At 29.1% G+C, this 15228-nt stretch overlaps 1 protein-coding gene across 1 annotated transcript in view; it reads left to right on the top strand.

Annotated features, from left to right (window-relative positions):
- Positions 1-6301: 6301 nt before the first annotated feature.
- Positions 6302-15228, top strand: part of LOC111615293 — a 30402-nt gene continuing 21475 nt past the window's right edge. The window contains exons 1-5 of the mRNA XM_023356713.1: positions 6302-6332; positions 6521-6583; positions 11285-11357; positions 13577-13710; positions 13942-14020. The gene's annotated coding sequence lies outside the window, so the exon portion shown is untranslated. The remainder of the gene's footprint in view (positions 6333-6520; positions 6584-11284; positions 11358-13576; positions 13711-13941; positions 14021-15228) is intronic.

Raw genomic sequence — 15228 nt, 5'->3', positions numbered from 1 at the left:
TTCCGGCATTTTCAGAAGGGTTAATTTATGTCCTTAATTCCCTAATCTCTTGATTATTTAACTATTTCTTAAGTATGAAATAAGTCGAAACCGGTTACTTTGTACGTACTTGAATATTTGTAGTCTCGGGAAAAAGTGGAAAGAAATTTTTATGACAACGGATACATAAATCGTAAATTTAAGGAAAATAAACTCTAGAGCTTTTTCTGTACCTTGTGCGTCTCATTCATTAAATTTAAATCCAATTATTAATTAAAAACCAACGGGATCGGTATATATTGAAGGACTAAAAATAAAAAAAATTTTCGTTAAAAACAAGTAAAAATATACTCTTTGTATTTCCGACTTCGAGGATTCTATAGGTCGAAAACTAACAAACAAGTGACAAGGAATAACCAGTTTTTATCATTACCATTATTATTTTATTATTAATACAATCCAAATGCATTTCTCCGTCAGGCCTCTTCAGTGGATACATCAAGATATCAATCGCTGGTTACGCTTTATATCCAGCAGTCGTTCCCAGCAATGCATCAACAATCATTCCATCATTGTTTATTCCTTGATACTAGTTTGTTAGTTTTTGACCTATAGAATCCTCGAAGTCGGAAATAGAAAGAGTATATTTTTTATTTGTTTTTAACTAAAAATTTTTTTATTTTTAGTCCTTCATTAAATTTAGTTCTAAATGATACTGCCAAAGTAACAGTTAATTTTTTTAACGTTGTAAACGTTTTTCTCTACATCCCCTTAAAGATGGGACATACGAAATCGTAATATAACTAGTTTAGCTTTAAAATCTGTAAATAGTATAATATGGGAGAGCAGAATAAAAGTAGAATAAATATATCAAATATTTTAATGGGTTTTTTAAAACTCCTGTCAACTGTACAGAACTATCATAAAAACATACCAGTAAACTCTTATCGGTTGGATTAACTGAACCAATCTCTAGCCGAGTACAGTGAGGACTGATTTCTTCGTAATATTAGATGTAATAAACACAAAAATTTTTCCAGTTCAACGAGAGTGACCGAAAACTTATAAATTTTGGAAACTTCCGTGAACACCTGGTCCTAAAACGAATTAGGTAGAAAACAAATGACGGACAATCTATTAAGTTTAACATACAATATTTAGATTGTTACAGCTGTACTGAGAAACGTTTAAAATTTACAATAACCCTGTCGTGTCCTTTGAGATACACTAGTGATGCGACAAAAGATGCATTTGACATTGACCGGTATCGGCACCCTCGAAATTTGACAGCCTGCGTGCATTCACGCACTGCACACCTATCAAGACCTCTCTGATTCCATCAATTAGCCACTCGTAGGGAGCTATTTGACTAATTGTTTTAAGATTTAAACAGTAAAGAAGATTTTATGTTATTTTTATGTATGTTTCTTTACAAAGCTATATTTAATTATAATTTTCTTTAAAAGTATATTCATACAATTGAAAAATATTTTGTATCAAGTATGTATATCCACCACACATTTTATTTCACCAAGTAAGTTTTTATTTATAATTTTAGCCCTTATATCGTGGCTAGCGATTCAGAATGTAATTGTGATATTAAAAATACATTTAGAGATGTCTAGTGTTTTTTATTGGTTTATCGAACAAACGAATACAAATGGATCCTAGACCATCACTGGCGCGCAATTAACTGATTACCCCTAGAAGTCTGCTTCTTACAGAAACAGCTTCCCTATCGTTAAATGTCATGGCACGCCACTGGTGTTTACAATTATAACGTCCGGTAAATATAACGTAAATTACTGTACATTCTGTGCAAACTTTGTAAGGTCTTTTTCATTATGTTTTTATACCATATGAAATTCGTCATATGGACCGTTTATTTTGAAAGTGGTGTAAGTCCATTTTTTTCTTTTTTCGAGATATTTAAACATTTGCATTTTAGTTGATCTAAAAATATAAANGATTACAACCATTTAACGACAAGCTAGATGCTACGACTAAATCTATGCTAATGCGCGTTCGAGAGAGAGCTCACAAAATGATTCTAAACATACGACCTGTTAGTTGTCGTCGTCTTCGTTTCTGTAGGTAGAGGACACCTTGCAGATAAAGTTCATATTACTTTCGTATGGGAGATCAATTCGTGCACAAAATATAATATATCACTCCTTCTAATTGTAGACTCGGGACTTAGTCTATCGGACTCCGTTTTGGGCGTTGGCCATCAGGAGGAAAACTGCGTATAGTTTAGATGCTTCGGATCTGTCTAAGAACTCCCCGAATTCTGACTAATCTCCCCTTTTATTTCAAAATTTCGTCCAATCATCGTCCAGTAACTCTTTCGTGAGAACGGACGAAAGGGGNAGTTTTTAACTTCCACTTTTCTACTTATTACTTTTTTTACAAGTCAGCTCAGCACTTTTTTCGCTATCATTTTCTGGCCCCTCCCTGGCGAAACTCATCATTCAGACCTAAATGTCAATCAAAAAACCAACTGTACTGTATAATAAACAGATACAGCTTTCTCGCTGAAATTGTACTTTTTTTAATATAGTGTAGGACCTACAAACACTTGTCTTTTTCTTTTACCCGCGACCCCCTTGGGGGTCGCGACCCACAGGTTGAAAAACACTGTTCTAAGCAATTGTTAAATTCCTCAAGGGATTCAACAATTGCTTAAAAGACTCTGAGACAATTGACTTATTTTTTTCTAGTATTTTGAATGAAAAATTTTTTATAAATTTTTTAAAAATTTATCAGATTATTATATAAATCCATTTTAATTTTATTAATCATAACACATGATTAAAATATTAAAAACTGCTTAGCTGTCGAAACAAAACTTGAAAAAAGTAAATAATAATAATGTATGATATGGCGTGTTGGAAAAGAACTGATTTCGCATTTTAATATCAGTAAATTTAAAACAACAAAACATTATTGACTTTACTCACTTTGATAACAGCAGTTAAGTTATAAAAAGCTAGAATTATGGTAGTGCTTAAAATTTTAATTTTCTTTTTCTCCTTTGTAAACGTATGTTACCTATCTCCTGTTCCTACAGAGTTAGTAAATTTAAAATATACTAAATTAATTAAGTATAAAAAATGAAATTAAAACAAAATTTTATTTCAATACAAAATTAAATAATTCAGAAGAATATTATAAGTTTATTTTCCATATAATTTAATTAATATAAAGAAATTGTTTTTTGCCCTTGGTTTAATTAAATTAATTAAAAACCTACTAATGTGAGGTAGGAATAAGGACTTATCACACCAATGATATAAGCACAAACACCCAGGTATCAATGGAATACATTTAATAAAATGAGAAGGGGTGTACATTAAAAACGATTAAATTAACAATTGACATGAAATTGTCAATTGTGATTGTTAGTTGTCATGTCAATTGTTAATTTAATCGTTTTTAATGTACACCCCTTCTCATTTTATTAAATGTATTCCATTGATACCTGGGTGTTTGTGCTTATATCATTGGTGTGATAAGTCCTTATTCCTACCTCACATTAGTAGGTTTTTAATTAATTTAATTAAACCAAGGGCAAAAAACAATTTCTTTATATTAATTAAATTATATGGAAAATAAACTTATAATATTCTTCTGAATTATTTAATTTTGTATTGAAATAAAATTTTGTTTTAATTTCATTTTTTATACTTAATTAATTTAGTATATTTTAAATTTACTAACTCTGTAGGAACAGGAGATAGGTAACATACGTTTACAAAGGAGAAAAAGAAAATTAAAATTTTAAGCACTACCATAATTCTAGCTTTTTATAACTTAACTGCTGTTATCAAAGTGAGTAAAGTCAATAATGTTTTGTTGTTTTAAATTTACTGATATTAAAATGCGAAATCAGTTCTTTTCCAACACGCCATATCATACATTATTATTATTTACTTTTTTCAAGTTTTGTTTCGACAGCTAAGCAGTTTTTAATATTTTAATCATGTGTTATGATTAATAAAATTAAAATGGATTTATATAATAATCTGATAAATTTTTAAAAAATTAATAAAAAATTTTTCATTCAAAATACTAGAAAAAAATAAGTCAATTGTCTCAGAGTCTTTTAAGCAATTGTTGAATCCCTTGAGGAATTTAACAATTGCTTAGAACAGTGTTTTTCAACCTGTGGGTCGCGACCCCCAAGGGGGTCGCGGGTAAAAGAAAAAGACAAGTGTTTGTAGGTCCTACACTATATTAAAAAAAGTACAATTTCAGCGAGAAAGCTGTATCTGTTTATTATACAGTACAGTTGGTTTTTTGATTGACATTTAGGTCTGAATGATGAGTTTCGCCAGGGAGGGGCCAGAAAATGATAGCGAAAAAAGTGCTGAGCTGACTTGTAAAAAAAGTAATAAGTAGAAAAGTGGAAGTTAAAAACTGTGATCCTAAAAGAAAAAAAAAGGTCAACAGCACTCCGAACCCAATGTTCTTATGAGAGGGAAGTATCATACCATACGTGTCTTAAGTTATTGTCGATCCTTCTTAAATTCTCATTTTAGTCAACAATAATTTCTGCATCAGAAAGAAAATTAAATACATAATTTTTAAAATCACTGATATCGTTTTAATATGGCCCTAGGGGGGTCGCCAGAACTTTTTAACTTGTAAAGGGGTCGCGTATTCAAAAAGGTTGAAAAACACTGGCTTAGAAGACTCTGTTTAAATGTCTATGCATCGTCATTCAGTTAGCTTGAAGTCAATGCCTTAAAAACAAGTAAGCAGGTTTTTGGCTTTATGAAATGCTTAATTTTACGGTATTTCTTTTACCAATTATAAAATTATAAATTGTGACAATGTCATGGACTCCAAACCTTTAAACGAAAATTTCCAAGGATGCAAATGTTAAATGTAATTTTTGTTTATTGATTTGCCAGGTAAACACTAATTATATGTCATGATTAACAAAATTAAAATGGATTTATCTAAATAATATTTTTTTAAAATGTATATAAATTTTTTTTCAAACTACTATAAAAAATTAATCGATATGTTCGCTAAGAATCTTCCAAAAGGATGACAAACGGAATTCATTGTGAGTCCGAATTTAACGCGACTGGAACCATCCTATGAAAAGGAATTATCTTGTTTTTGTCGTTNTACTATAAAAAATTAATCGATATGTTCGCTAAGAATCTTCCAAAAGGATGACAAACGGAATTCTTGTGAGTCCGAATTTAACGCGACTGGAACCATCCTATGAAAAGGAATTATCTTGTTTTTGTCGTTCAGTTGAAAATATGTTTGTTTGTTTTTCTGAAAATTGAGATGTTTTTCGAGAATTATGATATCGTTTCAGTAAACATGCATTTTTTAAACAATTATTTTAAAATATCATTTTTATTATAAAAATTGTACGACCCAAAATATGTATAGTTTTTATGTTAATATTTCAATAATCCATCATTATGGATCATTAAAATACGGGTATTAACATAATAATCTATGATAATAGTTCATCATGCATGTAATTTTATAATAATTCATTAAGTATTGTAATTTTGTACCCGTCTGTTTTCATTACATTCTTCACGTATTAAGATATACTAATGTTTTAATTGTTGTGAATTGTATAATACTACTAATCATTCTGTTATTACAGAAGAATTGAAATTCAGACCTGCAAAATTGTAATATTCTATAATTTTATCGTCCAATATCACCTATATTAGTATAATTGGAGAGAAAAAAACACACTTAACACTGAAGAGAAATCGTTAATTACACTTCGATCTGAAATATAGGCCTATATATCATGTTTTTCTGAAAATAAAAAGTAAAGAATTTGATCAGTTGTAACTTGAGTGACTAGAAATACCTCACAGGCATGTAGAGTTCTGCTTATACAGGATATTACACATTAATATTGCGGTTCCTCATTAAGAAGTTTTAATAATCCAATTTACACTCAGTTTAGTTTTTGAATATTAAATTAATTTAATTTAAAATTAAGTTAGAAATAATTTTTTCACATATGCCATCGCACTGGAATGTATTCCGAGATTTGAGATAATTGAGATCAGATTATTAAGGACCGGATTAGCAAGTCTACCTTATTATTATTTCATTTAATAACTACAAAACGTTGCTCATTGAATACAACTTTTTCATTTAATTAAAATTTTGGCCAATGAATGAAAGGGTTCTGATCAATCGCAGTTAGTTTATGACGTAGATAAAATCGTTTGGATTTTATTTATAAATTTTGTCCCATTTCCATAGTCACTCATTCTGCTATCGTTAAATAGATTATTAGTCATTATGAATACTGCTATTTTATTGTTTGTTGTTTCAGTACCGAGTTTTACTTTACAGTAAGTCTTTTTCATTAAATTCTCGAGATATTTATACCATATATTGTGTTCTAAATTAAATTATATCTGATTTTTAGTAGAGTTTCTGGTAATATACAAAAAATTGGTAATGATAATTTTATATACAGACTATTTTTTTAAATTAGACCATTCTCATATCAATATGTTTCGTAGTTTTTATTCTTCAGGTTCTACAGGATTTGACAATCCATTAGGCAATATTCGTATTGAAGATTTAATCTACCAAAGAGGTATTTTTCCATTTATGTTCGATAATTTTAACATACTTTAAGTAAAGTTGAAATTTTAATACAGTAAGAAAAATGTAACATTTGTTTCATATAAATATCTTAATTTCGTTGGTGAAATAGACAGGGTCTGTCAGATGTTAAGACAGCCCGGGCTACTTACTTTTTTGATTTGTCCACTATATGCTATTTTACTATACAATAAAGGCAACTGAATAAATAGTTTAAAACAAAGATTTCAATGACTCCCATAAATATGAGGCCAGGACCAAATGGCTGGTAATAGGGCCAGACTATAACTACTGTATATGGAATAGTTGCAGACAACTATTGAGAATAGAAGTATGTTGAGTCATCATATTGTAGTATGGACAGATTCTAGTTTGTGTCTGCAAGATGTAGAGGAAAAAAAGCTAATGAAATCTGCCTTTTGTTATAAAAATTAATGCATACAGGTAAACTGTCATTATGTGAAATATTATCTGAGCAGTGCTATATTGCTATGACTAATTTATTCATATATTAAAAAAATGATAACGATTCGAATAAATCAAATTACAAATACTCGTTCCACGTTTATATCAGATTGTTATTTGAAGTTTTTAAAAATATTACGTTCAATGCATTACTTTCTCACATAATATATCAGTTTCAAGAATTGCAAACAGAATTGGTGTAGTTTGGACGTACTGTACATTTATTTTAATGGAAACACTAATTTAATAGTAAGGAATTAATCGTTAAAATATTTAGTTATTTAGTCATTTAGATTTTACTCATTTAGTTATTAGCAAACACGCCAACGTGCTTTGTTTCAATGTGCAGTTCCAGATATTGTCGTGAAAAGGAATAAAAGACACTTTCTAAGAGTGCCAGAAAAATCATTTGGAACACTGTAGAATATTCATTCCACACGAAGATAAGGAACTAACCACAAAAGCTCCTATATGTGACAAGAATTTTGAGAATCAATTCTTAATAAAATCATTCAGTGACACAATCGATGGCCAATTAGTGCAGATTGCACATGATAGATTAGCACTGACTCTGGATGTTTTTTCATCTAAATTCCCCAGTTGTTCATCCTATCTAATCATTAAAGCGTCCCGAAGGCGATGATGTCCACCAGAGAGAAAAGCTTACCTGAGAAATAAACTTTTTTCTTCAAGAAGAAAAAAGTAGATCTCAGGTAAGGAGTACAACATGTGTTTTACAATAATGAATGCACATGTTATGTTTACATTTGAATTTTGAATTTTTTGTTTTTAAGGTACAGTACTTTTCCTAAATATGTTAAAAGCAATGATCAACTGCCTAGTACTTGTAATGACAGAAGTACGACAACGTATACAAACTCATATTAACGTATACAGTTTATATACGTAAAACAGATAAACAGTTTATTAGTAAAACAAAATTAAAAGATATAAAACATTTTCAAGTTTTTCTTAACTACACCTATGCTAAAGTCATGGCTTTGATTATTTTTGTCAATTTTAATAATTTNTTGTTCACTAAAAATTATTATAAATTTAAAATAAAGAGAAAAGCTAAGGTCTTTCAGTTTTATGTTAAATCTAAAAAATTAAAAACAATTTATCATCCTCTTCATTACATATTAAAATTAACTAAGCTACTTATTAAATAATTGCAAATTCATCAATTGAAATGACAAAGGAAAGTTTTCAAAACATTAAAATTTGTAATCAGAAGGAAAATTTTATTACATGCATTAGTAATGTAACAAAGAACCTTACAAATTTGTTAATTATCATTTAAAAATTTTTTAATGACGACACTATATCAGAACCATTTAGTTTTATTTATTTGTTGGGCTGCAATTTGAAAAATATACAGACCTATAATTCCCACTGTCCTTTCTAAATCTCAAGAACAGATAGATGAATGTCGAGACCAGATATGGACACGTTAGGGGCAGGAGGCCATACTAATTATATACGGGAGTATACTGGAAGTTATTTCAATTCAAAAATTTTCCCCTGAAAGGATTTCCTTCCATTCTGAATTTCTGTGAATAACATTCTAATGGAAAGTTTTTTGACTTTTAAAGTCAAAATTCGAATTCTTATTTTGAACAAGAATTTAATTTTTAAATAAAAACAAAATTTAAGACTAGATTGTTTACAAATAAAAAAAATTAAAATTTTTAATATTTCTAAAAAAATTAAATATTTCATTTTAATAAGCATTATTATAGTAACATACATATATAATTCAAGAAATATTTTACATTAGAAAAATTGTTAAAAATGTAGTAAAGTGTCTGATAAAGTCATATTAAACATCGATATTGTTATAAAAAGATAAGTAGCAAATCTATAACAAAGTTTACCTAAACTCTGCATAGGAAGTAATAGATTTACTATTAAAGATAGTCTATTATTTGGTTTTTAAGCATTTTAGAATTTATTTTTAATCTAAAAGTTTAATATTTTCCATAAATATTTCAAGTAGATTGTGACAATTAGAAATGTGAAATATTTTAACTTCTTTCATTTTAGTTTTAACAAATGTCTTTAAATTTAAATTTTAATTTGTTACAATTTCATTGATTATTTTCATAATAATTTCGAAATATTTTTTCTAGTTGAACGATAAAATTAAATGTTTTTTCATTGCTGAAAAAACAGCGTATTTTCTTTAAAACAATTTGACTCTTGTCAACCTTTCATACGGCAATTCTTATGGATGCAATCTTCCAACTAAGTTTAAACATTTAATACAAATATACTTTGATTCGTTTTTTGAAACCGTGTTTTCGTATTTATTTACTATTGAACACAAGACTGTGTTATTATTAAAACACTTGGCGTTTATCCACTTTATTCAACTGAATAAAGTGGATAAACGCCAAGTGTTTTAATAATAACACAGTCTTGTGTTCAATAGTAAACAAATATACTTTATTACACATACATATTTTATGTATGCATAATAAAGTATATCTGTATTAAATATCTTAAAGGTTTATATTTAATTGAATTTAAGCAATTTTCACAAGTTTCAGCTTTGTATTTGATGCTTTACTTTCCCGGCTCTGTTATATATAACAGAGGAAAGTATGGCGATCGGTCAAAAAATGATCTCCTCCCAAGATTTTTACACCCGCTCATTGCACGGTACGGTGACTAGATATATACAGTGTGGCCATGACTTAGAAAGTTAGAAATATCGAATACTTTCGTATCCGAATTAAGATTACGCCATTCCGAATACTTTACGCAGTAAGTTTATCTATTTGACATTAATATTTAAATCAGATCGTAATATAGCGTATAAAATATGTTAATGTTAGAGTGTAAATAAAGCTTTTTAGCTATGCCAACCGTCGTAGTTAAAAACGCTATCGTCTCACGTGATGTTTATGACGACATTGCTAAACGGCCTTCCTATTTGTCTAATTTTACTGTTTCTCTTTCCGCCACGGCAAAAATTGACAATTTTCAACTTCGTATTCCGTCGGCTTCCACGGCAAAATGACGTCACTTTTGCCGTGGAAGCCGACGGTTACCGTCGTCCGTTTCCGCATGTTAGTACTAGCCTTTAGATCAGGGGTTCTCAATTGGGATCCACATTGACCCCAGGAGTCCATGTAACATTACTGGGGTCCACAGAAAAAAAAATACCGAATTGGGGGTTCACGGTGATATTTTAGTGGTCTATAGGGTAATTCTACTTCAAAAATAATTGTTTTACTGAAAATTAAATTTCTACAGTATATACAGTATATTGTCGATTTATTTATTATTCATTTCTTGCATAAGGGTTAAAATATAAATTATTTAAAATATTGAATACGTAAACGACATATATATCTTATTGATATAGGTCAAAGAGAGATTATAAAACTGGGGTTTGTTAGGAGAATCTTTCATCATTAGCGTCATGTCATTTGACAGTGACATTTCTGAACATTTTGCGTCAGTTTATTCCAGATCTTGAAGATTAGGGAGGGAGGTTATAAATTTTATAGCCTCCCTCCAGTACAAAGGTTTAGTTTATTTTGACCCTAATCTTCAGTTTTGTGCAAAACTCCATCTTGACAAGGTAAGAGGTATTAAAAGTTCTAGTTCATAAATATAGTAGTTACTTTTTCTGAAATTCAGAGTTTCAGTATTAAAATATTTCTCCAATTTGAAACAATGTAACGAAAAAAATATAAGGTTTTTTTCTGTGCAATGTATAGGCTCCACAAAAAAAAAAAATTAAAAGGAAAAGGAGTCTATGGATAATAAAGGTTGAGACCTCTGCTTTAGATAGATGCACCTTGCTAGCAGGAAAGTATAATATATATGGGCAAGGCACTACTAATTTGAGATGAAGAGAATATATAAATTTTCTATAAAAGAATTACCCAATTGACCGAAGAGTTAGTTAAGTAATTTCAAAATAAATTGCTCTTATTCAAATAATTTATTTGAGTAAGATACGAGTATTTTTCATGAATATTTCCAATTGTCATATATTTTTTAAAATCATGTTTCTACTAATTTTATAAAAGAAAATTACATTATCCTAAATTCGGTTTACAATGCTTTTTCACAACTGTACAAGAAACACATGTGACAAAACATTATTTGACTGACTATTGGATAATTTGTGAACTGTTAATATTTAATTGTATTGAATATATAATCACTTATTGTAACGAATAAACTAATGTAATTTATTTTAATTTAATAGATTGTAGTTACCTAATTAGAACATTAAATTCTCAAAGACACTGCAGACCTGATCCAGGATTTGCTGATTTTGTGTGAGTAAATTGTTCTTTTTTACCCCATTTTGTAAACTGATTAATTACATTTAATTTTGGAAATTTTTCCTCTTCCGAATTGTAAAAAATTTGGAAGGAGCTTTCTCTCAATTTGAAAGAAGGAAGATCTCTAGCAGCTTAGCTGGGTTATTATTGATAATTTATGTAAATTACGTCGATATAAAAAATTAATAAATTTAATATTCAAAATAATTCAGATCTGAATTATTAACATAGTATTATTTTCATATTTATGTATTAATTTACGCACAAGGAAAGTAAAGCAGTTTTTGGAAATAAGTAATGTTTATGAAACTGGTAAAAAAAGATCCGAAGGCAAGTAAATCTGAATATTTGTTTATTATTTAAATCCTTACATATCTTTTTATCTTTAATGGAATGTTTTATAATTCACATACAATGTTATGGGTGTAAGCTATAAATACATTTTCTGACATGTCTGATATTTTATAAATAATTCGAAGTTAAAGATAACAAGGATGAATATATAAGTTCGTGGTTTCGCCTGTATCTCACTTTGCTCCTTATAAATAATGAGTCAATTAACGTATATTGATTGAAAGTTTTAGCATTTCCTGCTGGCCTGTGTTCTAATACCATAAATGTATAAGTAAAAAAAATAAAGGTAATGTGCATAATACTTAGCTTATGAGAACGAGCCAAATGTCAAATACAGATTAACTGACTTAAAAACAAGGTTTAAAAACATTTGTTAGCAAGGTTTTAATATGTTATTGTTTGCTTCATTATTTACTGCATTATCACTTTTTATGTTAAAACCTAATAACTCTGAAATTTAAAAAATCTTGAAAATTAAGTAAATTTATAATTTTTAGATTTGACAGGTTTGTTATAGCAGGGACTTTCTGAGAAGACTTTCTATGAGAAATTGACTCTTAGAGGTGTTAGACCTGTAAATAATTTAACATCACGTGATTTATACGGAGGTAATAAATTGTTTGTTCTGAAACTCGCCGGCGAATGCGTTGTTTCAAATGATATAACTATTTACCTGCCTATTTAAATATACAATCTAAATTCTCTACATTTCGGTTTAATCGAATTCCATCCTAGAGAATATATCCGAAAAGCAATGTTGTGTCTCACTCAGTATGATTTGAAATGTAACAATTCTACAAAATTTAAAAATGTTTCATTCTGTAACCGAACCAAACTTTTAATTCAAGATCCGATTAGTAAAAACAATCCTTTTATTAGCTATTATTTTAATTAAGCGACTTTAATGTAATACTGTAGTGTTGTGACAAGAAATCTTCGTTTCACTGTTTAAAAGAAGTAAGCTTGCATTCATGCCATGAATGAGATTGAGAAAAATGCATTTAAAAAAAAATAATATATATAATTTTTCATAAAATGCTTCAATTATTTCTTATAAATATAATGTACCAAGTTTTTTCAAAATTTCTTTCTTAAAGGCTTGAGTTCGTGTTCCCGATTTTCTATTTGATGGCCTTTTCTGTTAGTCTTCGATTCAGCTCCATTTCACATGTCTTGTCTTTTTTCAGAGCCGTAAAAGTGTCTCCAATCCAGACTTTGTTCGGGATAAAACCTCTGACCAATCACGTGATTATGTCGTGTCAGTTCGTTCTCGATTGATCTTTTAACTCCTCTTAAGAGAACGTCCAATAAAACTATCATGAAAAGCAAATTAGAGCATTACATATACTGTAATATTAATATTATTTGATAAATAATAGGAAACGTTTCTTTTAAAAATTCTTTTTCATACTCTTCGAGAATTCGGGCAAGCAGTGATGGCTTTATATCACTAGGCTATTTAAATTTATAATGCGAAGACAATAACTGGTGATGTTATTGTACAAGGTTTAGAATCGGACAGACTTCGAAATTACAAATCTTTGACTAAGACTAAATACCGGAAAACATACATTTATGGATATTTATCTGAGATCCTAGGAAAACTCTTCGGTTGCATATATCTAGTACTGTCATGCTGTTAAGCTTTACGACGAGGCAATCGTGTAATGAGGAAATGGATTGAACATACCGGACCAAACCATTTATGAAAGATTTCAGGAATCCAACTAAAACTCGAGCTTGAGTTCTTCAGATCGCCAGTCTGTAGTCTGAACGTGGATAAATTTAAATTAAATTTTTTAAAAATATTGATATTTTTATAATAAATGTGTTATGATATTATTTTTATTTTTTAATAGAACCTGTACCGTATCATGTTTCAAAGGTTATACTTTTGATGACCAATCTACGATTAAAGATTTCTTTTGCGTTTACAACGGAAGTGAATGGGTGGTCCAAACTGAAATAATTCCGACGAGATGCATACCAATTCGTAAATATTAAAAAAAAATTATGTTATTATATTTTATAAAGATTACAAAAAGTAAAAAAAATATGGATTATTTAATCATAAAACTTTTATGATTTATAATTAAAATGCGAACTGTATTTGTTTAAAAAAATATAAAATATATTAAAATTTTAGTTTTAACTGTAATAATTAATAATTGGTTTATTTGAATTTACATAAAACTCTAATAGAAAATTATATTTACATTTATAGCGTGCAATACGCATAATCCTGTAAACGGCAAAACAGTCTGTGACTCTAATATTGAAACGAGAAGTAGAAATAAATTAGTGTAAGTAAAATAGTACTATTAATGAAATTTGTTTTATTGAGTGCTCCTAGGTTATGCTGTGCACAGCTATACAATTACCGATGGTTTCTTAAATCATTAAATCATCCCTTTTTTCTTTAATTTTTGTATTCTTAACTACCATCACTCCTGTAACGCTCCGTAATGCCTTCGCTCATACCCTCCTATAAAATTACATTACATACTTCCTTGACCTTACTTGTTGCTTACTAAGGAATAATATACGACACATAGTACCAAAAGTTACATTATTTATTAATTACGTGTATAACGTTCAAAGTAGTGACAACCATTACGGTTCGCTATGCAACACTTCAGGAACAAAACTCAATCTCTCTGTTATCCAAGGTTTGAAAATAGCATCTGTGAGTGTATCATACTTTTTACTTTCGTGTTAGGTTTTGGAGAATTAGACAACAAAAGTTATAACAAATCTGACAATTTAAAGCTATTGGGTGAGAAAATTATCAATAGCTTAATCCCTACAAATTTAGCAAACAATACTAGTCCATTTAATGACTCTAGATGGTAGCTGCCTAGCATTACTCAACTTTTTAAAACTTCATTATCCTTTCACTATCCACCATCGTAACGATTATCAGCAAACTACACGCCCATATCTGCATTACATAATTTAGGGACAGCACAAACGGTGGTAAAATGCTCTAAAACGCCTATGCCACTGGCAAAAGTAATACGGTTGGGGAGCAGAGCAGAATTTTCTGTATAAGAGTCACATCTGATCACTAAAATAGCTGCGGCTATGATTCAGACGGAAAACATGACAAATATATAGAAAACGTGTACGAAACTAATATTTAACTCGATTTCTGAATATAGATTAAGAACAATTTCAGAAAAAGGAACTGTCATGTCTTTTTTTAAAAAAATTACAGAGCCACACTTCCGAATAAACGACAAAAAGTTATATTTAATATGACCTAAAATTTCGAGATTAATTTTTATTTTTTAAACTAGCTACAAGGACCCGCTTCGCTGGGTTTTTATTTGTGGGCAAAAAGTAACGATAGTGAAGATTAAGATAATTACATTATAGCCAATCTTACCCGTTTTCACAGAATGCAAGAATTAGGTCCCCCGTTTCCAGACTAATTAGAAAATTTTTACGTCCAGTTAAACGAACAATTTTCAATTTGATCAATTTTCTGGAACGTTTACAATCGTTCTAT

This window comes from Centruroides sculpturatus, unplaced genomic scaffold, assembly GCF_000671375.1.
Source record: "Centruroides sculpturatus isolate CEXI.00-Female unplaced genomic scaffold, Cexi_2.0 scaffold2154, whole genome shotgun sequence".
NCBI classification, from domain to species: Eukaryota; Metazoa; Arthropoda; class Arachnida; order Scorpiones; family Buthidae; genus Centruroides; species Centruroides sculpturatus.
Note: the sequence above shows the minus strand (reverse complement) of the source record. Positions and strands in the feature narration are given on the sequence as shown.